The sequence below is a fragment of the Ursus americanus genome, chromosome 18 (genome assembly GCF_024610735.1).
Source record: "Ursus americanus isolate L20-20 chromosome 18, mUrsAme1.1.p, whole genome shotgun sequence".
NCBI lineage: Eukaryota > Metazoa > Chordata > Mammalia > Carnivora > Ursidae > Ursus > Ursus americanus.
The window spans coordinates 28,803,732-28,830,924 of NC_142144.1; the positions used below are offsets into that span (position 1 = coordinate 28,803,732).

At 37.7% G+C, this 27,193-nt stretch overlaps 1 long non-coding RNA gene across 1 annotated transcript in view; it reads left to right on the forward strand.

Annotated features, from left to right (window-relative positions):
- The window catches only part of LOC123781317 (uncharacterized), a 292,347-nt gene that overhangs the window by 203,615 nt on the left and 61,539 nt on the right, over positions 1-27,193 (forward strand). Inside the window, exon 4 of the long non-coding RNA XR_006776652.2 lies at positions 23,484-23,599. This is a non-coding gene — a long non-coding RNA (uncharacterized LOC123781317). The remainder of the gene's footprint in view (positions 1-23,483; positions 23,600-27,193) is intronic.

The window sequence follows — 27,193 nt, forward strand, 5'->3', positions numbered from 1 at the left end:
CAGGATTTGAAGAAGAAGTAAAACAACTATTACCAGATAAAACTAATAATAAAATGAACAAAAGTTTCTATGCTACTTCAACAATAATTTTTGACAATCTGCTGCCTATCAGAACTCCTACAAAGTTTTCACTTTTTCTCATCTACTTGTCTATTTTAACTGGTAGCCAGTTACTACTTAAAGAGTATTATATATGTCCCTGACTCTTTCTCTGTCTCTAAATAGGAGAGGCAAGAACTGAAAGAAATAGCCATTAAATTGTACAAGAATAAGTCATCCCTTAGGTCTCATGGTTTCAAATTTCTGTATGTGTTGTTAGCTGCTTCTTATCAGTCAATTCCAGGTTTCTGTGAGACTCTCTCTTTCTCTATCCTCTCTTCCTCTTCCCAGTCTTGCCCTCTGGCCCTTGCTACTTTGGAAATTGTGAGCACATTTTGGGACTGCCTCTCACAACTATTTTAAATAGCTTTACTTGGTTCCACTCTTTCAATAAATGATCATTATCAGCATTTTTTTTCTAAAGGTTTAATTTCTTACACCCTAAATTTGAACTGTAGGCAACATAGCTTTCAACAAGTAAATAACTTTCTCCTTCAGAAAATATTAATTATGGCTTTTTATTTGAAAGCACTAGAAAACCTGATTCAAATGGATTCGTCTAAAAGAGAGGAGTTTTTGCCTCATATCCCTAAGAATTTCAGTTGATATCACCTTGAGGAATGGCTGGATTCATGACCTAAACTTACTGGTCTTATTTTCCTTAGGGTGACTCCCTTTTTTGGTAGGCATGTGTCCTAGCAAGATGACTACCAGACATTCCAGGCTTATATTCAATCCTCCTGGAAGCTCCAGTGGAAAGCATGATGCCCCTCATAAATATTTCTACAACTGGCCCGGGAATGAGTCTCATTGGGTCTAACTGGTAACATACCCATCCCTGTTATCATTAGAGTGAAATGTCTCCAGAAAGGGAGTAATTCCTCGGAGATCAGAGTGTTACTAAATGGAGGGTGATCAATGCTATCCACTGTAGAGAACACCTAATATTTTCATATGATCATTTTACAGGGAAAGGAATGAATGGTGAAATACACGATTGGGGTGCATGGCAGGACTCTTCACCATCTGTAATGCACTATCCAGAAATCCATGGAGCGGTATATAAAAACATTTCTGCTACATGTGCAAGCAGTATTAGTTATTAGTTCTTGAAATGTCCTCACTCTGTGGTATCCTGGCTCATTTCTGGTCATCCTAATATTGACTCTCTCTCACCCTTGGTGCATCTACTACCAATTATTGCCCAGCCACTCCATTCTGTATCTTTGTTCCAAGACCGTTCTCCCCCTATTCCAACTTATGTTTCTTCTCCTAGCCCAGCATACTCTTGACTTTATTAAAGAACCTTCTAAATGTAGCCCCCGACCTCTCATACCTGAATATTGCCCTTACAGACAACTCTATTGGTAAATAGCCAGTCTGTTTTTCACATACCATTCTACTTTTGGAGTACGATTAGCTTAAAGTATTTAGATTTATTTCCTAATGAAGATAATTGACCTTTAAAGCCAGTGCATGTGACTTGAGAGCAAGTTAACTCAGGAAGGATGGAGTGCCTTTATCCTAAGGAGGGTGTATGTGACAGGGGAGGCAGTGGACCCAGTTATGTATCTTGTCAAAGAGTCAAACATTTTACCATTTAATCTTTTATACTTTTTGTAGACAGTGCCATCCCAGAGCATGCCCATCAGGTAGGTAAATATATATGTCTGATAAGTAGTCTAGAGCAATGATTTTCATTTGAGAATAGAGAGTCTGGGTGTGGGGGATGTAACTGAATGACATGCAGAGTTTTCTTCCCCACTCCATCCCATACCAAGATTTGAACTACTGATAAAGAGCAGTGATCTCCAAACCTGAAATATTTATCTGGAGCTTATTTCAAATTTCTATACTCTAGCCAAGATATAATAAATTGAAATTTCTGATACCAGTATTTTTAAAAGCCCCCTGGATGATTCTGAAGATTAGCCAGGTCTGGGAATTACTAGAATGCAGCATCTGGTCCCAAAGCAAAAAGAGAATTAGAGCTCAGTGAGCATATGCTCCAACTGAACAGGCAGTTGCTTATCACCCTCTTGCTTGCTTTGAATCAAAAATAACCCAAGCGTTTCTTCATTTGGGGTTTAAGCAGAATGCATCAGCAGAGCACCCACTCTGCAGAAGCAGTGCATTCAAAGGTCCTTCATGGATGGATTCACTTTAATAGGAAAGCTGTTCTCTGCGCAGGTGACCAGCTGGGTAAACCTGCCACCACACCACTCTACCAATTATCACGCTGCCCTATTAGAAAGTCAGGGCAGGTCAGTTCCCCGTCTGAAAGAGGCTGTAATATTCACCTTGTGCGGTGAATATTAATTTCTTTAGAAGTTTGTTGGTTATATACAAAAGCTAAAATAAAAACCAGAATATTCCATTCAAGAGAAAAAAAAAGTTTAAGCAAGTCAGGCACTTTATGTGATATACATTAAACTACCAGTGTATGTTTTTACTTTTCCAGTATTTATTTTTGTTAACCCCTGTACACAGCCTCTGAGACATTAGAACATTTTCTACCTTTCTAATGTGAAAATTAGATGACTAGAATATTCTAAGTGTACATTAATGAGGTAAAGGCAATTCAAAGTTGACGTATAAATAAAAATACATTCCTGTGCTTCTTTGTGAACTGTGTGTCCATATAATGAAACATGGAAGGTCTCTCACCACCTGGAGTTACTGTACTTTCCTTGCTGCCTCTCCAGCTACTCGACATCTGTTCCTACAACAGCTTCAGTGCCTGTAGACAGAGGCTTTAGCCATCCCAGGTCTGTGACAGCTCTGCCCTACCACATTTGCAATCCAGACCCAGCTGTTAGCAGTAAGTCACCGGGCTTCTGATGGTACCTGGGACCTCAATTTTCATCAACACTGAAACTGTTTTTCAGAGTTAAGTTTAAAACAGCAAGATTATTAATAACACCATTTTTTTACATTGCTATCAATGATAATCTCCCAAACTGCCAACCTTCCTCTACATTTTTCCTCTCCCCTCTTCTCATCCCCACACTGCTCAACGGTACCCCTCTTTATACCACACACTGTGGAATCCTTGTCCATATTTAATTTATTTATTTGTTGTCCTTAACTGAGACTAGGCTCTCCCGAAACACCCAGATTTTCCAGAAGATACCTCCAGACTTAAGCATTCTTGCACTCTGCACGGACCTCCAAGTCAGAAAATGAAATAGGATTCCTTTTTTTCCAAACCTGTTTGCTGTAATTACTATTCTACCCTCATTTAAATCCTAGCTTCTTGGAATTTAATTGAGCAATACTGGTCTCTCCTTATCCCAGATATTTACGAATCTCATGGTCATTCCACATTCTTTGAATATTTATATACCACAATTCATTCCATGTATCTATCCCGATTCTCTCATAATTCTGAGGGATTTCAAAACCATATGAATATACACAGACCTGATCATTTGATCTCAACTCTAATGTTCTTCAAGTCCTCTTTAGTTTGATCATGCATTCTTGTCATTAACTAAAATGGTCCCATCTTTGAAATATTAAACTTCCATAATGATTCTAATACTATTTACTCTTTTGGTACTTTGTCTACCCTATTACTTTCATTCTTAAACTTACTTTGACATCACTGAGATTTTGAAACCATTTTTCTTCTCATTTTCTACCATTATATCACATCTGTCTTGGTTATCTTCCATTGTTTATCTAGACTTGATGCTTGATCATCTGAAAATATATTTCATAAACCCTAAATGCATTATGGAATAAGCCTAACAAAACCCCAATATTTTTAAATAATTTTAAAGTCTATCTTCTCTTCTCATTTGTAATCCTTAGTAAAGCTGAAAAAAAAGTAAATAACCATAAAGTCTTGTGTCATTACAAACCCATATATATCTGGGTATATAGTGGGATGTACATATTTTAGATAGATAGATAGAGATATATAGATATATAGATATACACACAGTGATTTTATGTGCATATATATATAAAATGATCCCAAAAAATCCTCACTTTTTTAGGTTATCTTACAATTAGAAAACAGCATTTGGTTGACTGCATTTGCTCCTTCCAGAGATTTGGAGTGCCATGTACTTGGTATCTTAATTCTGCTAGAACATGGCATAGAGAGCCTGGCTTATTACTGTGTTCACTGAAGTGGGTAAATTCACCCCAGAGTTATCAGAACATGCCCATGAGTAGTTAGCACTCAAGAAAGCATAATGTATTTAGCTGGAGTATATGGCAAACAGCTTAATACAGCTGGTGATGTAAAAAATATAAATATAAGTACCACAAGAAGAGATTTTAATGGTCATGTTTAACCCTTTCCTATTCTATGTTCATGCTATAATCAACTTAGAATAGAAAAGAATACCTATTTCTGAATTGTCTCTAAGTAACATTGGACTGTTATCACTCCTGTATTTTTCTGTTTCTGGAGTGCAATGCAGAAGAAATTTGGCTTGGTTACTTTGGATGCTTGCCTTATAGAACTATTTATGTTAAAAGTCAAAAAACCCCCTGGACTACCATCTGCTCTCTGCAACAGCTCCTTCTAATTTCTTTTCACTTGCTCCAAATTTCTTATTATAGTACAAGTTTTGTCCCCAAAATAACTTCTGTAAGACCGTGTCTGCCTCTCACCTGCTTCAAGTCATCTTCTAGCTCCCTCAGTGGTATAGAGACACTCGTTCTAGGTTACATGCAGTGTTATCACTACCAGAATATTTAGCTTTTGTTTAAAACAATGTTTGGATTTATCTATAATAAATATTTTATTTATTTTAGGATATGTGTAAGAAAGACAGGAGAGGAGGAATAGTGGAGAGATGGGAACAAGACTGGGAGATAGTAGAGACTGGGGAAGCTTAGGTACATTTTAAATAGTGAAAAGGTTCTATAAATCAAAGACTGGCTAGAAGCATATATTGACTCAACCATGCTATTTTTACTATACTTTTGATTAGGATAAAAAATGTGTGTCTACATTCTCTCTTTTTTTTTTTAAACTTTTACAAGCAGCTTTATTGAGGCATTATTTACATACCATGAAATTCACCCATACCGATTGTACAATGCAATGTATTTTTTAAAAACATTTTAATTTAAATTCAATTTAGTTAACATATACTGTATTATTAGTTTCAGGGGTGTAATTTCGTGAGTCATTAGTTACATATAACACCCACTGTTCATAACATCCACACAATATTCATACGTGAATGAGCATTATTTATAGCCAAAAAGTAGAAACAGCCCAAATACCCATCAACTGATGAATAGATTAAAAACGTAGTATATCAGGGGTGCCCGGGTGGCTCAGTCAGTGAAGCATCTGACTTCAGCTCAGGTCATGATCCTGAGTTCCTGGGATGGAGCCCTGTTTTGGGCTCCCTGCTCAGCAAGGAGTCTGCTTCTCCCTTTCCCTCTGACCCCTCCACCCCCCCTTGTGCTCTTCTCTCTCTCAAATGAATAAATTAAAAACCTTTCTACATTCTCTTTTATGTGTGGCATATAATTGTCAAAAAATACATATTTGTTCAATGTATTATTTAATGGGTAGAAGATAGAGTAGACATCAGTCAAATAAAGGACTTTTGATATGAACCAAACACAAGCACTGGCAGTCAGAAACAGGATATAATTTCAGTAAGGACTGACAACTAAAACAAAAGACCTTCAGAATGTCAGCAGCTTATAAACTCATTCCCATCAAGACCACAAGACCTATAGGCCTATAGAGAAGAATCAAAAGTAAAATGAGCAAATGTTAATTATTTTATTTTTAACTTGTTTTGCTTCAGGCTAACAGTGTGTATGTGTATGTATATAGAAATGAATAACAAGTTCTATCTAAATTGCAATTAAATAAACACATGTGGACAGACACACGTATGCATGCACATACATACATGAACATAAATTCACTCTTTAGTTCTATATTATAAAGACACAAAGGCAAAGATTGATGTAATAGGAACTGAGAAGGTCAACTACAGGGAAAAAAGAAACAACAAAAACATCCACATCACAGATAAAAGGTAGATTGAAACAATATAGGAAGCCTCCACTTTTTTTTTTTTTTTTTTTTTTTAGTTTTTGATGTAGTGTTCAACAATTCATTAGTTGCGTATAAGACCCAGTGCTCATCACTACCCGTGCCGTCCTTAATACCCATCATCCAGTTACCCCAACCCCCCATCCCTCTCCCTTCTATAATCCTCAGTTTGGTCCCCAGAGTCCAGAGTGTCTCATGGTTTGTCTCCCTGTCTGATTTCTTCCCATTCTGTTTTCCCTCCCTTCCCCTGTGGTCCGCCACACTATTCCTTATGTTGTACATATGAGTGAAACCATGTGATAATTGTCTTTCTCTGCTTGACTTATTTCACTTGGCATAATTACCTCCAGTTCCATCCATGTCGATGCAAATGATGAGTATTCATCCTTTCTGATGGCTGAGTAATATTCTATTGTATATATGAACCATATCTTCTTTACCCATTCATCTGTTGAAGGACATCTCAGCTCCTTCCGCGGTTTGGCTATTGTGGACATCACTGCTATGAACATTGGGGTGCATGTGCCCTTTCTTTTCACTACGTCTATATCTTTGGGGTAAATACCTAGTAGTACAGTTGCTGGGTTGTAGAGTAGCACTATTTTTAACGTCTTGAGGAACCTCCATACTGTTTTCCAAACTGGCTGTACCAGCTTGCATTCCCACCCACAGTGTAAGAGGGCTCCCCTTTCTCCACATCCTTGCCAACACTTGTTTCCTGTCTTGTTAATTTTTGCCATTCTAACTGTTGTAAGATGGTATCTCATTGTGGATTTGATTTGTATTTCCCTGATGAGAAGCCTCCACTTCTACAGTCAACTATAACAGAGGCACTTCCCCTCCCCCGATCCTTGTGGGAGCTAGTATATAGAAGGGTTCTGTGGACTGGTTAGGAGGAAATAACCTCAACAGGCAATAAGAAGAGGAATATTAACATCCCTAAGGACAGAGAGAGAAGGTACAAATTAGGTTCTCTCCACCAGCTAAATTAGGAATAGTTCAGCAATGAGAAAGCATGGGTTGAATGAGCAGGTTAAGTAGCTGGTGATAACCACATGATCTGTAGATTCTTAGGAATGTGTAAAGATGGCAGTACAGATGGAGTGGTTCTGTGTGAAAAGGTTTTATACACAGCCCCAAAATGGAAGGTATGTTTACACAAAGACTGGTTCTGAGAAAGAAGGGATCAACACACCCATTCAAAGATGTGTCCAGAATGGGTCTTGAAAGCGGTCCAAGTTAGTGTCTTCAGTGGAATTCCGGGAAAGTGGCAGTCCTTACAGTTGTCCTATCAAGCAGAATTCCCCCTCCCCATGCCATTCCTATCATCTAGCTTGTACCAGGTTGTATATGTGGACCTAGGGTGTACTAGTTTCCTATTGATGTTGTCAGATTACTCCCGACTTAGTGGCCTAAAACAATGCAACAGGTCTCTCTGGACTAAAATCAAGATTTCAGAAGGTCTGCATTCCTTTCTAAGAAAAATCTTATCCCTTGCCTTTTTCAGCTTCTAGAGGCTGGCTGTCTGCATTCCTTAGTTTGATCTTCCATCTCCTTTTCCTCTCTCTTCAAAACCCTGACTATTGCTTCTCTCTGACCTTCCTCCTCGTGTCCCCTCTCTCTCTAACCACAGCCCAGAAGGGTTTTCCACTGTTAAGAACTTGTATGATTAGATCGGATCCACCTGGATAATCCAATATTATCTCCCTAATTCAGGGTTCTTATCCTTAATTGTATCTTCCAAGTCCCTTTTGCCATGAAAGGTAACATTATCACAGTCCCCAGGGATTAAAGTGTGGAGATCTCTGGGGGTCATTATTCTGCCTACAAAACAAGGATATAGAATATCAATAGATACAACAGAGGCAAATGGGCTTTCAGAGATAGATGTTAGAAAGAAGAAATGCTTAAGGCACAGTGGCATGCCTACATAAGGTCCAACATAGTCATTTTTGATAATCACTTTCCTATAACTTTGTGATTAAAATGAGATATTGATATTTAAGATGTTTCTAGAAATGCTGGGAAAAGGTATAATCACATGAAACCAATTACCTGGAGAAAAAAGTAGTAACATAGAAACGGGTGCTACACAAAGCCAGAGACAGGAAAGAAATTCAAATACCTACTACATAGATAGAAAACTCAGTAAAATTGATACAGTTCATATCCCACAGCCGCACATATACACACACAACTGCAGAGAGGCACAAAAATTATCCTTCTTTTTTCATATAACTTGCTATTGATGTTATTTTTAATGGCATAAAATCTTTGTAAATCATGCATTTAGATTACATATTTTCATATGTGCTCCATAGGCTGGATATGATAAAATTAGTGTTCAAGACAACACAGTATCTATCCATGTACTAAAGTATGAAAAAAGTTAGAGATTTCTTGCATACATATTAGTGCTTTATTGCATGATGAAAATTCCCCTTGTCAAAAATTTTTACTACAACTAATTTAGCTACATTCTAGTTGCAAACTGCAGTTCTTCTGACTTGCTAGTTATGTCTAAACATGCAAAATAGATCAAAGAATTGAGATATACTGATGCTAAGAAAATACTATATATTTTTCATCTGAATTATCCAAGTAATTGAGGCCAGAGGTTTCAAGCATCCATCATTTGAAGACTTTCTCAATTCTCTAAGGTTTCTATACCTAGAGACCATCTTGGGAAAGCTAATGATCCAGTCAAGTTTTCAATAGCAGTTAAATTCTTGAGTATTCGTCATCTTCTGCCTTGAAGTATATTTATAATTTGATATGTTTGGTACTTCATCATCTTTGTACATTAAGAAGAAATAGGAGCACCTGGGTGGCTCAGTCGACTAAGTGTCTGTCTTTGGCTCAAGTCATGATCCCAGGGTCCTGGGATCAAGCCCTGCACCAGGCTCCCTGCTCAGCGAGGAGTCTGCTTCTCCCTTTCCCGTTCCCCCTGCTTGTGCTCCCTCTCTCTCTCTGTCAAATAAATAAGGAAAATATTTTAAAACAACAACAACAACAACAAGGAATGTAATGAAGGAAGGGAATGTACATTTGTGGTGGACTTGCTGTGTACCAGGCACTGGGCTTTATGCTTTTTATACATTTAACCACTATACTAATCATGCAAGTAAGTATTTTTGTTTTTATTTCACAGAAGAAAAAATATAATTCAAGCACAAGTAATTTAAATAACTTGCTCAAGATCACACAGAGAAGTGGCAAAACTGAAAATGGAATTTTGATTTGAAAAACAGAACTAAGTATATTATTTTTCAGTAAAATATGCTGCTTCCAAAACTACACCAATCTGAAAGTTACTGCAGGATCAGGAGAAGAAAACTAAGGCAAATTTCTAGGATCAATTCTCCCAACAATGTCACTGAAACAAACAATAGCCATTGCCAAATACTTCCCTTTGATCCCAGAGTGGTTCGTGGCATGCTCACATGTGCACATGAGAAGTAGTTGCCATCTTCCTTCACTTCCAGTGATTTTCCTGTGCTTGGCACCAAGGTCGTCACACCACCCAGTTGGAGAACCAGACTTCCCCGCTACTTCCAAAAAGGTGCGACTATGGGAATGTTTCTTGCTGTCAGCTCTCCATTACTCCCCATTGATCTTTCATGGACCCTTGCCCTTCACTGGCCCTGATGGAGACTTTCCTCCTTTCTGCTTCAATGATTATTGTGTGGACATGACATAGAGAAATGTCCTTCCTTTCTCAGCAAGGCGCTGGGTCTTCGTTTTATTACAGAAACTTTCATGTCATCACTTTCTATTTGAATCAGTCTTTATTGAGGTCACCTCTCCTCGAGACTTTAGCACTAGTCCAATGGCAAAGATGGCCTAACATTCTCCTCAGCTTGACTAACCTTTACACAGCTTTCTTCCTGACCGTATGCCCCTGATCTCCCTTTTCTTAGAGGATTTACTTCAGAAAACTTGCAATCATAAATTATTTCTCTTCTACTATGAAATGTATGTAAATCTCCCAGCCTCTTGCCAGTTTTACAACCCAAGACATGCCTTTCTCAAGGACCAAGGAACCATCTCTTTGAAATGTTTAACATTGAAGGAGATAGCTTCAAATTCCCCAGTCTGTATGGGAGAATAAGAGCCTAACTTGGGTGGGTGCCAGTTAGCAAGCACAAATGGTCTATTAGAGAAAACCATTTGAAAACTCAGGAATAACTCAATGTGCTCAACACATCTCATTGATCAACCTATCCCCTAATGTCCACCAGTACTTGTCCACTAGCTCACCCCAGTGCTTAAAAGCCTCCCACCTTTTGTTTCAGTGTGGTTGAGTTCAGTCTCTCTTCCCTATTGCAATAGTCTTAAATAAAGTCTTCCTTGCCTGTTTAAATTTATCAGTGCAAGTTTTGTTTTGACACTGGTGTGGACGCTATAAGATAGTCTTCGTGTCTTAGAACAGCATACATTGGACATTGGTGCCCCCATCTATTATGCACCTCAATCTTCCCTTTACTCAAAATAAGTCCCTTCCCCTTTGAGCACCCTGCAATGAGGGGAGACCCTTCTATCACTGTAACTTTGATGTCTTAGTCCTGAAAGTCCACATCATGTCAGAATCCAGCCAGGTGTCCTTTCTGTTAAACTGTATAGTTCAACATGTAAATCAGTTCTCAGTTGGCTGACGCAGTGAGCGCTCAGGACAAGCCGCGACATGGACAAATTGACATATGCATGCAGCTGAGGCTCTCATTCTGGTGACACTGCTAGAGTCGTAAGAAGAAACTCTTTATTACCAGGCGATTCAACAAGCTTAAACCAGGAAGACTTGTATATAATGTTTAATTTTTCATAATAATATATTCAAAATAGATTTTTTTTAAATGACCAAATCCATTATCACGCAAAGAAGGACAGACAAAAATCTTCCAGCATGGAAAAGTACAATTACATTGCTGGCTGCAGACATGTGAGATAAATAAGTTAACTTCTTTTTCTTTCAAATCAGTAATGCAATGTTACACTCATTCACAATCGTCTGTAATAAAATACTATATCGTCGCTGTGCAGTATCTACCAGATATTTGTGGAATACAAAGCTCTGCAAATAAAATAGCATTCAGAGATGGCATGACACAAGAGGCACTTAATTTTTGTGACACTTCACGGTGTCTTTAACATTATTCATGTCCAGACAGTCTACATAATGGTAATCTGTTATGAAGTCAGTTCTAAGTAGTTTAAATCTGGCCAGTTTCAAGTGATAAAGAGACAAATGCAAATGACTCACATCACAATATACTTCCAACTTGAAATGGCAAACTAGCCCATGGTTTAGGGTAATCATAACTCAGCATCTCTTTGTTAAAAACGTTATCATTAACAGTATAAAACACTTGAGTAACTTAAAACCACTTTGTGCCTGCAGAGAAACCTCTATTGTTATCTGTTTGAATATGTTTGTACCTTTATTTATCTGTTGATTCAGAGAAACAAGTAAAGTAGTTGCTGTCAGGAACCAGCCAGTTTGGTTTTCTACAGGAAATATGGTCTGGCAGCTTCAATAAAAACAGAGGCTTCCAATTAACTCCCTCTATTACGTGGAAAAGGTAATCTTTCAGCCAAGCCCAGAATAAAGAGAAAGAAAGGCAAACAAGAGAAGAATGAAAAATAGGGGAAAAAAACAGACAGCGTAATTCTTAACTGTGACTGCACATTGAGAATACCTGGAGAGCTTTCAAATAATACTAATGTTCAGGCCCCATCCCCAGGGATGTTAACGTAATTGGGATGGAGTGGACTCCATGTACAGTATTTCTTAAAACTCCCCAGATAATTCTAATGCGGAAGCAAGTTTGTGAACCACTGAAATAGAGGATATCTATGAGCCATGAGATAATGCTTGATTACCTATTAATTTATAAGAATATTACTTGGTAAGATTTCTTAGCTATTAGGATTTTATGAATGTCACAGTAATCTGAATGAATATATTAGCAAAATCAGAGTTGAGGCTCTAAATGTCAACACCAAAAATGGCACAAAGAGCCTCTCACTTAATTTGAATATTTCAATAAATTATGAGCAAAGCTATGATTCTTATCTGTTTGGCTTCAAGGGAAACAGATATGACCAGGATATAGAGAAATATAGAAACTGCTGAAACAGTGCTTTGTACTCAAAAGAATGAAAGCATCACACAGATTTCATGCCTGCCATTTAAACAATTTGGATCCCAACACAGTTCTTCCTCACCTCTAGCTTTTATCACTGTGCAGAGAATTAGCCTGCGGTTTATATGAACCAGAGGTAAACATAGAATTGTATGTTTATTTGGTCCAGCCTGGTTTACTTTTACTATTTGTCTTAATCATTCTGGGCTGCTTTAACAAGGTAGACTGGGTAGATATAAACCATAGAAACTTATTTCTCACAGTTGTAAAGGCTGGAAATCCAAGATCAGGGTGTCAGCAAGGTCAGGTTCTGGTTAGAGTCCTCCTCCGGGTTTCAGGCTTCAGCTAGAGAGCTCTCTGACGTCCCTTTCATTAGGGCACTAATCCCATTCGGGAAGCTCCACCCTTATGCCCTAAATCCTTCCCGAAGCCCCCACCTTTAATACCACCACAATGGGGGTTAAGTTTTTTGGTGTTTTTTTTTTTTAAGATTTTATTTATTTATTTGAGAGAGAGAGCGAGAGAGAGAAAGAGCATGATCAGGGAGAGGGGCAGAGGAAGAAGCAGACTCCCCTTGGAGCAGGGAGCCTGACGAGGACTCTGGGATCATGACCTGAGCAGAATCCAGCCACTCAAATGGCTGAGCCACCCAGGCACCCCAAGGGTTAAGATTTTCTTTTTTTTTTTAGATTTTTTATTTATTTACTTGACATAGAGAGAGACAGCCAGTGAGAGAGGGAACACAAGCAGAGGGAGTGGAAGAGGAAGAAGCAGGCTCCCAGCGGAGCAGGAAGCACTATGCGGGGCTCGATCCCAGGACCCTGGGATCACGCCCAGAGCTGAAGGCAGACACTTAATGACTGAGACACCCAGGTGCCCCAGGGGTTAAGATTTTAACATATGAATTTTGGAGGGATACAACCATTCCGCTTATAACACTATTTTAAGAAAACATCCTCTTTTCCAGCCAGCTTTTTGAGAAACACGATCAATGTCTATGGTGGGCAGAGTAACAGTCCCCATAGATGTCCATGCCCTAATTCTCAGAACCTATGGATATGTTTTGTTACGTAACAAAGGGTTATTAAGGTTTCAGATGGAATTAAAATAATTAAGGTTACTAATCAACTCACATGAGATGGGGAGATTATTCGGGACTGTCCAGGGGAGTACAACGTTATCACAAGGATTCTTATAAGTGAAAGAGGAAGGCAGGGGATCAGAGTCAGAGTGATACACTGTGAGAAAGATTCAACAGACCGTTACTGGCTTTGAAGGTGGAAGGGGGACATGATCCAAGGAATTATAGCAGCTAGAAACTAGAAAAGGAAAGAAAATGGACTCTCACCTAGAGCCTTCAAAAAGGAACACAACCTTAGTAACAACTGGTTTTAGCCCAGTGAGGCCCATTTTGAACTTCTGACCTCCAAACTGTACGATAATAAATTTGGTTCTTTTAAGCCACCATAGATATGGCAATTTGTTACAGCAACATTAGGAAATTAATACAGCACAAGTGGATTTAGATACCAACCAACTTAACCTCAGATTTGGCCTCATTTAGGCTCCAGGCTGTAATGTCCTTGACTTCTGACAATCTGCGTAACTGTTTACAGCTTAGTTACTCAGCTTCTATTTGGACACTGGGTCCAACTTTTCTTAGCCTTTGACTTCAACTATTCTATTGATGTCAATCCCATCTCTTTTCCCTGCCTGGAAACTTACATCAATTACTCTTTGGTTAAAAAAAAAAACCCTCCCAGCTGAACCTAGCCCCCAAGAACACCCCTAACAGTGATATACTTAACAGAGGTATCTTACAGGCACACACATGATCTGTTTCAATTTCCCAAGCAGAACTCAATCAGCATATTCCAACTATCGTGAGTAAATTTTATAAAGTGAGTAAGGCTATAATTCGTCAACAGAGCATTCAATAGATGATAAATCTAAGGTTTTTTTTATTTCCTTTTCACTAGAAGGAAAGTAGGATACAGCTGGCCTCATGATAAAGGAAATAAATCTGCCATCTACTGGTATCCAATGAAAACTACAAGCATGAAGCCTTTAAATCCTAGCACTACAACAGCTAGGGTATAAAGTCTAACCATCAAAACAAAATTTCCCCCTTTTACCATTTCATGAAACATAGTAACAACCAATATATTGTTTTGTGCCACTTTTTATTCCACAGATTCACTTCCCTTGTCTCAATTGCCAAACCCTTATTATGATAGCAGGAACTGAATTTATTCAGGAACTGAATAAATTCTAAGATACATAATTAAATTATGTTTATAGACCCATTGTAGGAAAGGCCATTTTCAAGATTATTTCTGTTCTTACTGCCTGAATCAACATATAAAAGAATCTTGTAAATGCGGTATCTACTCGATGTACCCACTCATACACATGCTGCCCCTAAGCACTTACACACACACACACACACACACACACACACACACACAAGCATTTTGCTTCCATGTAAACTAAGTGCCCTAAATCAAAACTACAGATCTGCTGATGTCCTGCTAAGTAAAGAACATCTTGAGTATTATTGGATAATAAAGATCAGCCTCTGATAGATAAATTATATTATAATGGTAAAATCAATCCCAATTTTGACATTTATGTGTATTTCGTTTTCATTGTCGCTTTGGGAATAGGATGGCACTATGGTTATTTTTGTGATAATTTATTGCCTCCGTTCTTTTTGATTAACCTTTTATTTCCTGAATTTCTTTATACTTTTCTTTCTATTGAAAAACAAACAAAAAAATACTCTATTGCTATAGTTTGGAGTGAGACCTTCCAGCCAATAGAGGATGTAGATTCTATTATTAGAATTTACCCTCTGTACACCAAGTGATGAGAACTTGGTTAATACACACGTGAAGGAGCTACGTAATCACATTTGGGCTAGGGCAGAAGTAAGTCGCTCAGTATACAGAGGACACATTACAATGAATAGAGTAAACAGCCTTTGCAGGCTGGAAGCTTTGATCTCAAACTAACAATTTTCTAAATTTTCCAATAGTGGGTCTAAATGCAAGACCTCAAAACATTGGACACAGTTGTGAGAGATTAAAATTGGTGACTATTCTCGTATGGGGTAAATCCTGGTAACATGGATGTCACCCTGTTGCAGGTTCTTAGAAATACAAAGCCACCTAATTGAGATGACGGAAATATGGAGAGTGGTTTATCACAGCAGTTAACTTTACTTTTGGAAATAAATGGAAAGATTAAAAGTCAAATGGGGCAGTGCCAAGTTTCTACAGTGGAAAGATGAAGAAACTATAGTCCCAGTGTGATAAATGTCAAAACTCTGAAAAGTTTGCGTACACTTACATCTTTTTACCTGGTTGTGATTAGCAGGGAAAACTTTAAAACCAAAAAGAATCCAGTCCTGTGTCTCTTTTTTACCCCATTCCACCCTCTTTAACATCCCTTCTGTATATTTTATTCAAAGAACTGAGCAAGCAATAGAATACCAAGTCACAAATACAGAAGAAATAATGGAGGGAAAAAATTATCAATGTTTAGAAAAATTAGTGAGAAAAAGTTTGATGAGAAACAGAATATTTGCATAGTCTCAAAGAATCTCTCCACAAATTGTTTATTAATGACAAAGGAAAGAGCATCAAGTTACAATGGAGAAATCTGGCAATTGCCATCTTACCCCAGTAAACAAAGCTGACATCACCATTCTTAGGACAATATCAAGTGACTTCTGAGTATGATGCACTGAGGATGCAGTATCATTTCTGATATCCATGCCGAAAATATATAGCCTCCGTTTAATCATGAGGAAACAATAACACCCAAACACACTTGCGCGCGTGCACACACGCACATGAGGGTTTGTCTCCTTCAATGTTAAGGTGGAGAACGACATAGAAAGGCTGAGAAAATGTTTCAGACCAAGGAGACTAATGACAACTAATGACAACTAAACGCACAACGTGACCAGGACGGCATACTGAGTCAGGACAAAGGTGGTTATAAATGACATTGCTGAGGCAATTGATGAAATTCGAACATAGACTTCAAATTAGATAATAGTGTTGTGTCACTGTTATAATTCTTGATTTTGGTACTTGTACTGCAATTATGTGAGAAAAATTTCTTATTTGTAAAAAATACATGCTGAAGCATATAGAAAAAGAGAATATTTTTTTAAGTTACAGTGAAACGTGCCATACAAAAGGGAGGCATAACTATAGTGGAAATGCTAACATTTGATAAATAGAGAAATATGATTAATAAGGTTTATGTAACTAATAGAAAATATCTACATATGCAAACTGCAGGAAAAGAATTATGCTTTTAATCAATTGCACATGAGACATTTTATAAAAATTATGATATATTAAGCCACAGGGAAAATCCGGGCAAATTCCAAATGAACAAAAATAAGGACTATGTCTTCTGACAACAATGAGAAAGGACTAGAACTAAAAACCTATTAATATATATACTCAGAGAAGAAGCCTGCTTTAAACATATTACTCACTAGACAGGAAAAAATATATCAGTTAATCACTGTTGGTTTGCCAGTTGGCCCCTGTACATGGAGGGCAAGGAGAGACAGAAGAAAGAGGCAGGTCACTCCAGATTGGCAGGTAGTAGGTTTAAAAAGCAAGGGAACTAAAAAAAATAAAAAATAAAAATAAAAATAAAAATAAAAAGCAAGGGAACTTACTTATGAGGCTTGTCTTGGGCAGCCACAAGATGGAAAAATCCCTGCAACACCAGAAACTTAAAAGTTTACAGAGAAACCTTGGGGTGCCAGAGTGGCTCAGTCAGTTAAGCATCTGACTCTTGGTTTCGACTCAGGTCACCATCGAAGGGTCGTGGGATCAGGCCCCGCACTCAACAGGGAGTCGGCTTGAGATTCTTTCCCTCTGCCACTCCCCCCACTCACGAGCTCGTGCTCTCTCTCTCTCTCTCTCTCTCTCAATCTCTCTCAAATAAAAAAATAAATCTTTAGAAAAATAAGTTTACATAGAGACTTTAATGGGTTTCAGTCACATACCTAGTTCAGATGGTCTCAGCAACACATTTTTCTCTCAAGGCTGCATCCTTGAAAATGGCTCCCACTGTGGGAACAGTGGGCAGAACATAACATTACAAGGACGGGGTGGGGGTGAGGAGCCTCCGATTGCCCACATCCAGCTCACAGTTCAGCCAGTAGTCACATCCTCCCTAATACCTACTCCAACAGTTACTAACTTAAAAGTTAGAATCAGAACAAAATACACTTCTGGAAATGGAGGGAAGGAATTATAAAAGATAAACTTAGAAATGAGAATGGCAAGGCAATAATCAGAAAAACAATTTAGAATTATGAAAAAAAATTATATGTTTCCCTATCAATCCATAGGAAAATCTTCCGGTTTAAACATTAAGTCACCTTGGAGGATTGGGAACCCAAAAGAAAAAAACTGTAGTGTGATCCCAAGCGACTTAAATATTAGTAAGGATATAGGACATCCATGCCACGTTGGGAGAAAATAATGGCATCGACTCTACATAAATGCTAGGAAATATAAAATGAGACTGATCAGTCCAGATCATGTTCTTCACTGAGCATGTTCGGACTTGCCGATTATGCCATCCAGGAATTTGTATCCTGTAACAGCAGAGAGCAGAGCAGCCCTATTCATCAGCCTCTCCCTCTACTTGTGTGTAATGGGACAGTTATATGCAACAACTGATCATGTCAATGGCAGAAACTGTGTAGAAGAGATAATGTGATCAATCCCAGTATCTCTAATTAGTGTTCATATGGGCTTCACTGTGTCAAGAAAGCCCTGGAGAGGGCACAGCTGGTAGTACTAATTACAGTTAAGGATCAAGCAATTAAAATAAAATGATCAGCCTTGTAGAGGCCAAAGTTTAAGGATAACAGGAAACTAGCAGGGTATCTTTGATGTAACATTCTAGAAGTGTTTCCTCAGAAGAACAGAGATAGGGTCTAGGCATGCTTCTGTTGAAGGCTCAGAGAAGTGATGGAAAGAATATTGTTTATTTGACTTTTGAACTTTTTGGGATGCAACATTTGGGTACTGATCTTGGAGAAAGGAACATAAGCATCTTATAAAGAAATGAGCTACATTATATAATTTTTAATAAATTATCTATTGATAATTTTTCCCTCTTCACATTTGGTCTAATACTGGTTTGGGAAAAGTATTCTGTATTAAAATTTGATTGGGAATTTCAAGCCCAAAAGATGGGTCCTAGACTTATAAAGTTCAAGTGATTATTTCTTCCTCTCCTAAAATCCCGCCCATGAATAAAGAATTAAAATCACAAGATAGTCTATAGAAATCCTGGAAACTCATTTGTCTGATGTCAGAAAATAGTTCAGGCAAATGTACAATTTCTATAGTGGAATAATTAAAACTTATTTATCTTTATTAATTTAAAGCGTATATATTTTTAGTGATACAGACCAATGAGAAGAATATGGGATGCCGGATGTGAAATAATGAAGCCCTAAAACACTTTTTAGAAACTTTTTCTATGTATTTCCTCTCTGGGAGTCCTGAGATAGTGCTGATATACACTGGAGGTCTCTTTTCATTGGGCAGAGCCCTTGAGAAAAATTACTAAAAAGTATACCCAGGTCCCTATACAGGGATTAAGATAACTCATAAGAAATACAGTACATTAAACTTGCCGTTTTATTGAGCACTTGACAGTGGGTCAAGTACTGTTCTGGATGATTTTCACATATTATCAGTAATTCTGATGACAGTCCTGTAAGATGAGATTTATGTTAATATTTCCCAGGCATTAAAATAGGTTAAGTGACCTGACTTCATAAGTGGCAGAGCTGAGACTGGGTCCCAGGTTGACTTGATTCCAGCCATCATGCCTTGAGGACTCTCTATAGCTGGCCTTACTGGGACTCCTTAAAAGAGAAAGGAAAAAAAAAAAAAAACCACCTAGTGTCCCAGACAAGGGACAGTCAGTGAAGACATTCACTTAGTCATGGCCACAACGAGAGTTTTGGAAAAGAAAATCGCCTCAGCATCACTTCCCAGTTAATTAGTCTCCATTTCAGACTCCTGAGAACTAGTCTAGATTTTTAGCAGAAGGAGCGGTAACTATAGATAATTGCATTTGTCAGGAACCCTAAGCTGGCTGAAATCTCATTCACTTTTCGTGCTCCCCCAGATAAGGTGCTCTAGATGAGAGTGAACTTGAAAGCCAAAGCCTTGGGGTACCAGCAGTGACCACCACTTACAGGGGCTACAGCCTAGAGACAGAAAGATGGATTCTGGCCCAAGGTATAAGCACAGCAGTGGCACAAACAGAAGGCTACAGCTGCTGACCTGACACAGGCAGGTTGGGGAAGGGGTAGACTTCACTAAAGGTGAAATTAAGAATATCCGAAGCCAGTATGAAGTTAGGACAGAGGAAGAAGGGAAACCAGGCCTTTGAATGGACCTCTCTACAAAATTTCACTGCTCTCACAGTGCTGGAGACAAGTATCTGCCTACATTAAATAAGCTGAGAAGGATGGGTAGGGACTTTTCCTCCTGGCTACACATCACCTAAACACAGGGGAAAAGACACATGGCTGCCAGGAGTCTGGTTTAAATAAAGTCCCAGGAGATAATTGCATCTCTTTCAAAGCTCGGTTCATACAAAAGCTTGTGCTTCTTGTTGTGCTAATCAATCCTTCAAGTTAGTGCCCATATATCATTATAATAGAGCTGTTCTAAACTGAATTCAATATGGTGACATGTTTATGATTATTTTATTTACTTTAAAGAACATTTTGGAAGGTGTATTTATTTTGTACTGCTATTAGCAAACTATATTGCCACAAATCTTTAGGTAATTCTAAGCAAGGCAGCAAACTCAAAAGCTATAAAGGCGGAAAATGAACAAATTTGATTACACTAATTTTTTCTGATATTCTATATACCAAAATATACTACAAAGCAAATGAAAGTTATTGTGAGTAGAAAGAAAATATTTGTAAAACACATAATAGGAAATGGATTAATGTCCATATTACACAAAGACATTTGAAAAAAAATATTTTTTAAAAAACACCAAATCAAAAAATAAAGTATTAAAACCGCCAAATGTCTGAAAAAGAAAGTGAATGGTAAATAGGCACATTAAAGAAAGCTCACAATTAATAAACAAGAATATAAATTAAAACAATAATGAGAAAACATATTTGACCCATTAGAGAGTTTTGACCAATAAAGTACTTGAGAATTAACACAAAGCCAATTCCCATCCTATCTTTAAGAAGATGGCCTATTAGTCAGGGTTCTTCAGAGAAACAGAACCAATAAGATGTATAAATTTAAAGAGATTTATTATGAGGGATTGGCTCACACTATTATGGAGTGTGAGAAGTCCCACAGATTCTGCCATCTGCAGTATGAGACCCAGGAAACCCAGGGGTGTAGCTCCAGTCCAAACCCAAACGCTACACATCTGAGGAACAGAAGAGCCAATTGGTGTAAGTCCCAGTCTGAGTATGAAGGCCTGAGAACAAGGAGCACCAGTGTCTGAGGACAGAAGGTGGATGTCCCAGGGAGCAAATTTACCCTTCCTCTGCCTTTCTGTTCTATCCGGGCCCTCAGCAAATTGGATGATGCTCACCTGCATTGTGAGGGGCAATCTTCTTCACTCAGTCTCCAGATTCAAATGCTCATCTCTTCCAGAAACACCTTCACAGACAATGCCCACAAATAATGTTTTACCAGATATCTGGGTATCCCTTAGCCCAGTCAAGTTGGCACATAAAATTAACCATCACCAGTGGGCAGGTTATATACCCTAGTCTCTTTAAACCCTGACTGCCATTTAAGAAGTCCATTCCTTTGCTGGAGAGATGACATGAAGAGGCCCTGAAGGAGAAGGGCCCAGCTGAGTCAGCCTCCCACCATTCCCACCAAGGTGTCAAATATTTGAGTGAGAAAATTGGGGGCCTACCAGACCCAACCAGCTACTCACCAAGTGACCCCAATCAGTGTGCTGCAGAAAAATTGCCCAGCCAAGCGCTGCCTGAATTTTTGACTGACACATACACACACATACACACAAACTATACACATGTACATTATATAATAAAAATATATTAAATATATTTGTGTATGTTCATGGATATATATATATATATATATATATATATATATCCATTCCATTTTTGAGTAGTTTGTTGTACAGCAATAAATAACCAGAATAGATGTCAACCAGTAAACAGCAGAACAGCCCTCTAAATTGAGAGGCCTTTTAAGATACCTGAGACAAAACAGGCAAGAGGCCAGAGAAAAATTAAGAATAAATGGAACCAAGGACAAGAAAGGAGAGAGAATATCAAGAAGGAGAGGGAGGGTGAATAATATCAAAAATAAGAGATGCAGAAAAATGTTCATCATATATTGTAATTAGAAACTCGCTAGTGCGGCGCCTGGGTGGCTCAGTCAGTTGAGCATCCAACTCTTGATTTCAGCTCAGGTCATGATCTCAGGGTTGTGGGATAGAGCCCAGCATTGGGCTCCACACTGGTCATGGAGTCTGCTTAAGATTCTCTCTCTCCCTCTCCCTCTGCCATTCTCTCTCTCTCAAAAAAAAAAAATTAAAAAAGAAAGAAACTCACTAACAACTTTAGTGGGAACAGTTTCGAGTGGGGTGGGGGCGATAATAGCTAATGAATGAATGAAAACCCAGCAATTCATTCCGAGGTTTATATCATAGACAAAATTTCTATATGTAGAATGTACATAGTAGTTGTGTTAATCACGGAGAAAAAAGTGAAACAACTCAAAGGTCCATTGGCAGAAGAATAGATAAAAAACGTGTTATATTCAGCAGCAAAATGGAATAAATATGGCCGTATGCAACACGATGGGTGAATCTCAGACACATAAGCAAGTCTCAGAAGATTGTGCGTAGTGTAATCTTTTTAGAAAGCTAAGAAATAAAACTAAGCACATCATATTTATGTATGAATATTATATACATATATATATATGAATGTCTGTGTATAATAAAAAAGCCAAGAATGTCAAACACAGGAATCGGAATAATGGTCACCTTACAATGAAAGGCAAAGTATATATGTCGGGTGGGGGAAGAAACACTTTAGTAAATGGAATGATATTGGTAACCTTCTTCTTGCACAGGTGATGGCTTTATAACTTGCATATAGGTTCATATATTCTTGTATACATATCAAATATAACATTGCAGTATTTATAGGAAACTTTAAAAAATAAAATGACAGGGACAAAATGAAGGTAGCACAGGATCTACTTTTCCAGGAAGCTTTGCTGTGATAGGAAGGCTAGAGATAGACCAGTGTTAGAGGAGAGAAATAAAATGTTAACATAATTTTAAGAGGGAAGAAACGTAAGCATATTCCTAAACATATAGGGAAAGTCATTTTTGAATGATACGTAACTATACTTAAGGGTGTGGGGAGAGAATCGTTGACTTCGTGTCAACACTGACTAATGGGGCCTCTGGAGAGTCTGCTGATGTGTCACATCCCACTGAAACTCAGGTTACTAATTGTGAATGGCTATCATTTGGCTATTATTTTTTACTATACCCCTGTATCAATATTTTTGTTTAATAAATGTGTAGAGTCTTTAAAAAGAAAAGTCATTTTGCAGTTCTGCTATATCTTACAGGAAAATGCTAAGCATGTACTATTTACAAATCTGTATTTAACTTTTGGTGGACAGGCAGAAATTTTCTGAATATAAGTCAAATAAAAGAATATGTTGAAAAGAAAATGGATTGTTTCCCATATAGAATTACATTCAAAAAGGTACCAAAGAGACTAACAGTTGTCAATCTACATACATGGATACCCTTCAGCTTCTAAGAGGACTCCAACATTTTTTGCCTTCGGAAACTGCAAGGAAGGCTCTTTAGCAAACACCAAGACCTTCCCCCAAAAAATGATGTGAAGATGCATCTGATATCTATCTTGAGCTTTCTGGCAGCGCATCAACCAAAAATAATTCACCTGGCTCTTGGGGACTGAGCCATCATCCCCACCGTATACCTTGGGGAGATATTAGATAACTCTTTTGACTCTGGAATCAAAAGCAAAACTTTAGAAGCAAATATATGTATTTTAATGAATGCTAGCACTAGTGTATTTCTGAATTTGTTCAATGCCTGTCCTGCCCTTGGTGTTTTGCTAGCTACCGAGCAACACGCCCTTGAATAGTGGATTCATCTTCAAGGAGAGATGGTTCTAACAATGTAACCAGCTATTGAAGCAACAGCTGAAGAGGAGGTCAAATCTCAGAAGCCCGAGGTTAGCAATTCTCTTTTATCTGCACTTTCTATTCTCTACCTATTCCTTTTCTCTTTTGAAAAGGAAAGCTTTTTTTTTCCTCCTGAGGTTTGAAATAATGGGAAAGGGCAGCTTATGCCTTGATAACGGACCAGTGAGAAAAATTCCATTTATTGCCACTCATTCCCTTGAATCTAGGACCAAAATAGAGCTGCCCCTGATGTGCCGGAGCATGAGGGCTATAGGGTTATCTGCTGAGGCAGCTGGGGAGGTGGCTGTCCAGGAGAAAAGGAGGCAACTACAGTTTGACCATTAAAATGAAGTGGACTATGGCAGAGAAACGGTCGGTCAAAAGGCGTAAGATCAGGGCTAACAACATTTGAGTAAGAATCTAGGAAGAAAAGTTTTTCTCACAAAGCCACAGTTCAGCTTTATGAGAAAATGAGGATTTGCAAACACACACTCAAGAATGAAAATGCCAAGTTGCAAAATCAGGAGTGAGGTGAGTTGCGTATATACCAGTGTGCTAGTCCTATACTCTTGGATTCTCACGGCACTAGGATTCGAACATAAATGAGACATAAAAAGCCTTCTGTTCATGTTGACTTTTTCTTGAATTGGAAAGATCTGAATCTCTCTGTTCCATATATCATGGTTCCAATTTATTTTTAATTGCACATACATGACATCATCAAGACTTAATCCAGTTTGAGCTGTGGAGTTTGCAGGGACATAAGCCTTCAGCCTTATTAAAAAGCCACAATACTTTCGGCAAGACAAAAAAACTACTTGCATCTCTTTGTTGGAACAATATCCAGAGAACATAGAAATGTGAACCAGAGCCTAAGAAGATGCTCAACTTCGTTAGCAACATTATATCGTGCCTAACACTTGAAAATCATTCCTAACATATACTAGAAAAAAGAACTCATGCTTCAAGATAGAAGATCTGTGCCTGAAATGGAAATAAATAGCTCTCTGGCCTGCTCCCAGACATGTCCTTGTATTTATACAAAATTGCTCGAGTCAGTTCAGCCTCCTGGGACTCACCTCCGCGTGGACTAACTCCTGATCCTCTCACGGCGGGGCCTCCCTCACCTTCCATTCCTGTCACTGAAATGGAGTGAAAGACCCTAAAAATAGGAAGGCCTTTACTCAGACTGGAAGTCTGATTGTAAACCAGACTGTCTTTAAGTGATTTGTTCAATAAGGCTGGAACGACTACGTTTCTCAGATGTGTTTTAAAGTCTAATTTTCATACCCCCAAAAGATACATTTAAACAAGCAAATCTCTGAACGGTTTTAAAGTACCATTCTGACTTTTGCATCTTAAAATAGGATATGACCCAAAGATTAAAAAGTAGTCCTAGATTTATGATGTGGGCGTGGAGAGAAGTACAGGATTCGCCCAGGGAGAAAATAGGCCTATCCTGGTTAAAATCTAAGCATTATGCCCTTTAGGGAAGTTGAAAATTTAGTGTAAGAAAAACTAATTTTTTTTCTCCCAGAGCAAAAAATGTTTGTTTGTTTTACCATGATTTAGAAAGTTCTCTAAAACAGAGGGGTGGGGGAATGAGATCTTTTTTTAAAAAATCCTAGCTGCAAAGATTATCATGACTTTCTAGAATTAAAAAAAAGGTCCACCTAAGAAATTTTTCTTTATATCAATATTATTTTCATTTGCTTTACCTTTTCATCATAGTAGTAAAAACTGTACCAACTCATATGGATAGCTGTTGACCCAAAATCTGCTCAGGACTGCCCTCAACCACAAAGTCTAATCTCAAATCCTGTTTTATTCAACATTGAATCACCATGTGGCAGTGTGTCAAGTATCAATTTCTTGCCTTTCTGCTCAGAATGTATTCTTCAATATATGTTCTGTGATCAGCAGTGGAGTTCTTCTAAGTATTTCTCCTTTACATGGACATGATATTAAGCTCATGTAGAAGTGCTTGAGGGACATTGCAGGCGGAAGCCTTCCAACTGTTCTGTTCACTGGTGGACTAAATCACACCTTCTCCAACAAGGCCTGAACCCCTTCCAAGTCTGTACTTTCTTGAGTACTCTACTTCAGCTCCTGTGTACCATATAGTTTCCTTGTACCTCAAAATTACTTTTCTCATATTTAATCATTGTTCATATTAAATTTTTCCTGTTTATCTTACTGTCTGCTTTCGATCTCCTGACTGGACCCAGACAGCTATATGCATAGTTTCTGGAACTCAGTAAGAACTCAACAATAAACTAAAATTACCTCTGGGAGTTCTAATTCTCCACCCATTTTCTATTTATTATTCATTTTTGTGTCATTTTGTGGTCTATTCTACCACTAAATAATCCCATATGTTGCGTAAAGATTAAGCTTGCTAGAGCATAACTGACATCATACACACAATGCTAATCTTTAATGAATGCATATGTGACCAATACTATTCTAGATGCTTTAGATATATCATTATTACTTTTCACAGCAATTCTGAAAAAAAAAGGTATTATTTTCCCAATTTAAAAAAATATGTAAAATGAGGCTCAAAGAGGTTAAGAAACTTGGCCAATATCACATAGTTATTAATTACTGTAACTAAGATCATAAACATGCTTGATCCTAAGGCCTGTGCTCACTCCAACCATGCTTCTTATAATTCTCTACTTTAAAAACATTTACTGGTGTCCCATCAACACCTGGGCCTACAGATGTCAAGATTGCAATCTTGATTATGAAAACTTTTCTGATCTCTCTCTCTCTGAACTCTGGCAGTACTTTTTAGTGAATACCTCGTAATAACAATATGCCTTGAATTGTATCTATTTATGCTTAAATTCTAAGATGATGAAGAAAAGAAAAACATTTATTCTTATGCCCCATTCTTCCTACCAGAACTCTCAGGATATTAATATCCCCAAAGACAAAAGATAGATCTTTGAGGAAACTACAAAGATGGATATTTAATTAAGTAGTGAATGCATGATGAAAATGTTGTAAAGTCCAGGAGAGGAGAAATAGAAGTATACTATCATAAGATTCTTATGTTGCCTGTGAAGTTGTATTATATCACTTAGAGATAGATTGTACTATAATCATAAAACAAGTACTGAAATAACAAAACAGAATTATAAGTAAAAAGCCAAACATAGAGATAAAATGGAATTATAGAAAATACTTAGTACAAAAAAAGGCAGAAGAAGAAGAAAAAAGAAAGAAGAGATGAGAAAGAAACCCAGAACAAAATCATTGGTTTAAACTTAACCACTGCAGAGTCTTTAAGATTAAGAAGTTGGAATATTTGTTCCAATGACATTATTCAACATTGTACAGGCAAGTCTAGCCAGTGCAATACAATAAGAAAATGAAATAAAAGCCATGTAGTTTGTAACTGTTTTTAATCACTAAAAATATGATCATCTATGTACAAAGCTGATGAATCTACAGAAAAGTAATAGCACTAACTAGAATTTAAATAAAAACTTGAAACAAAAAAAAAAGAAAAAAAAAGAAAAAAACTTTTAAGTCATCATTTTACAACTCCACATTATTTATAAATTAAAAGATAACAAAACAGAAAAGTTACAAATTAAGTCATGTACAAAAGACAATGCTATTTAAGTCATAAT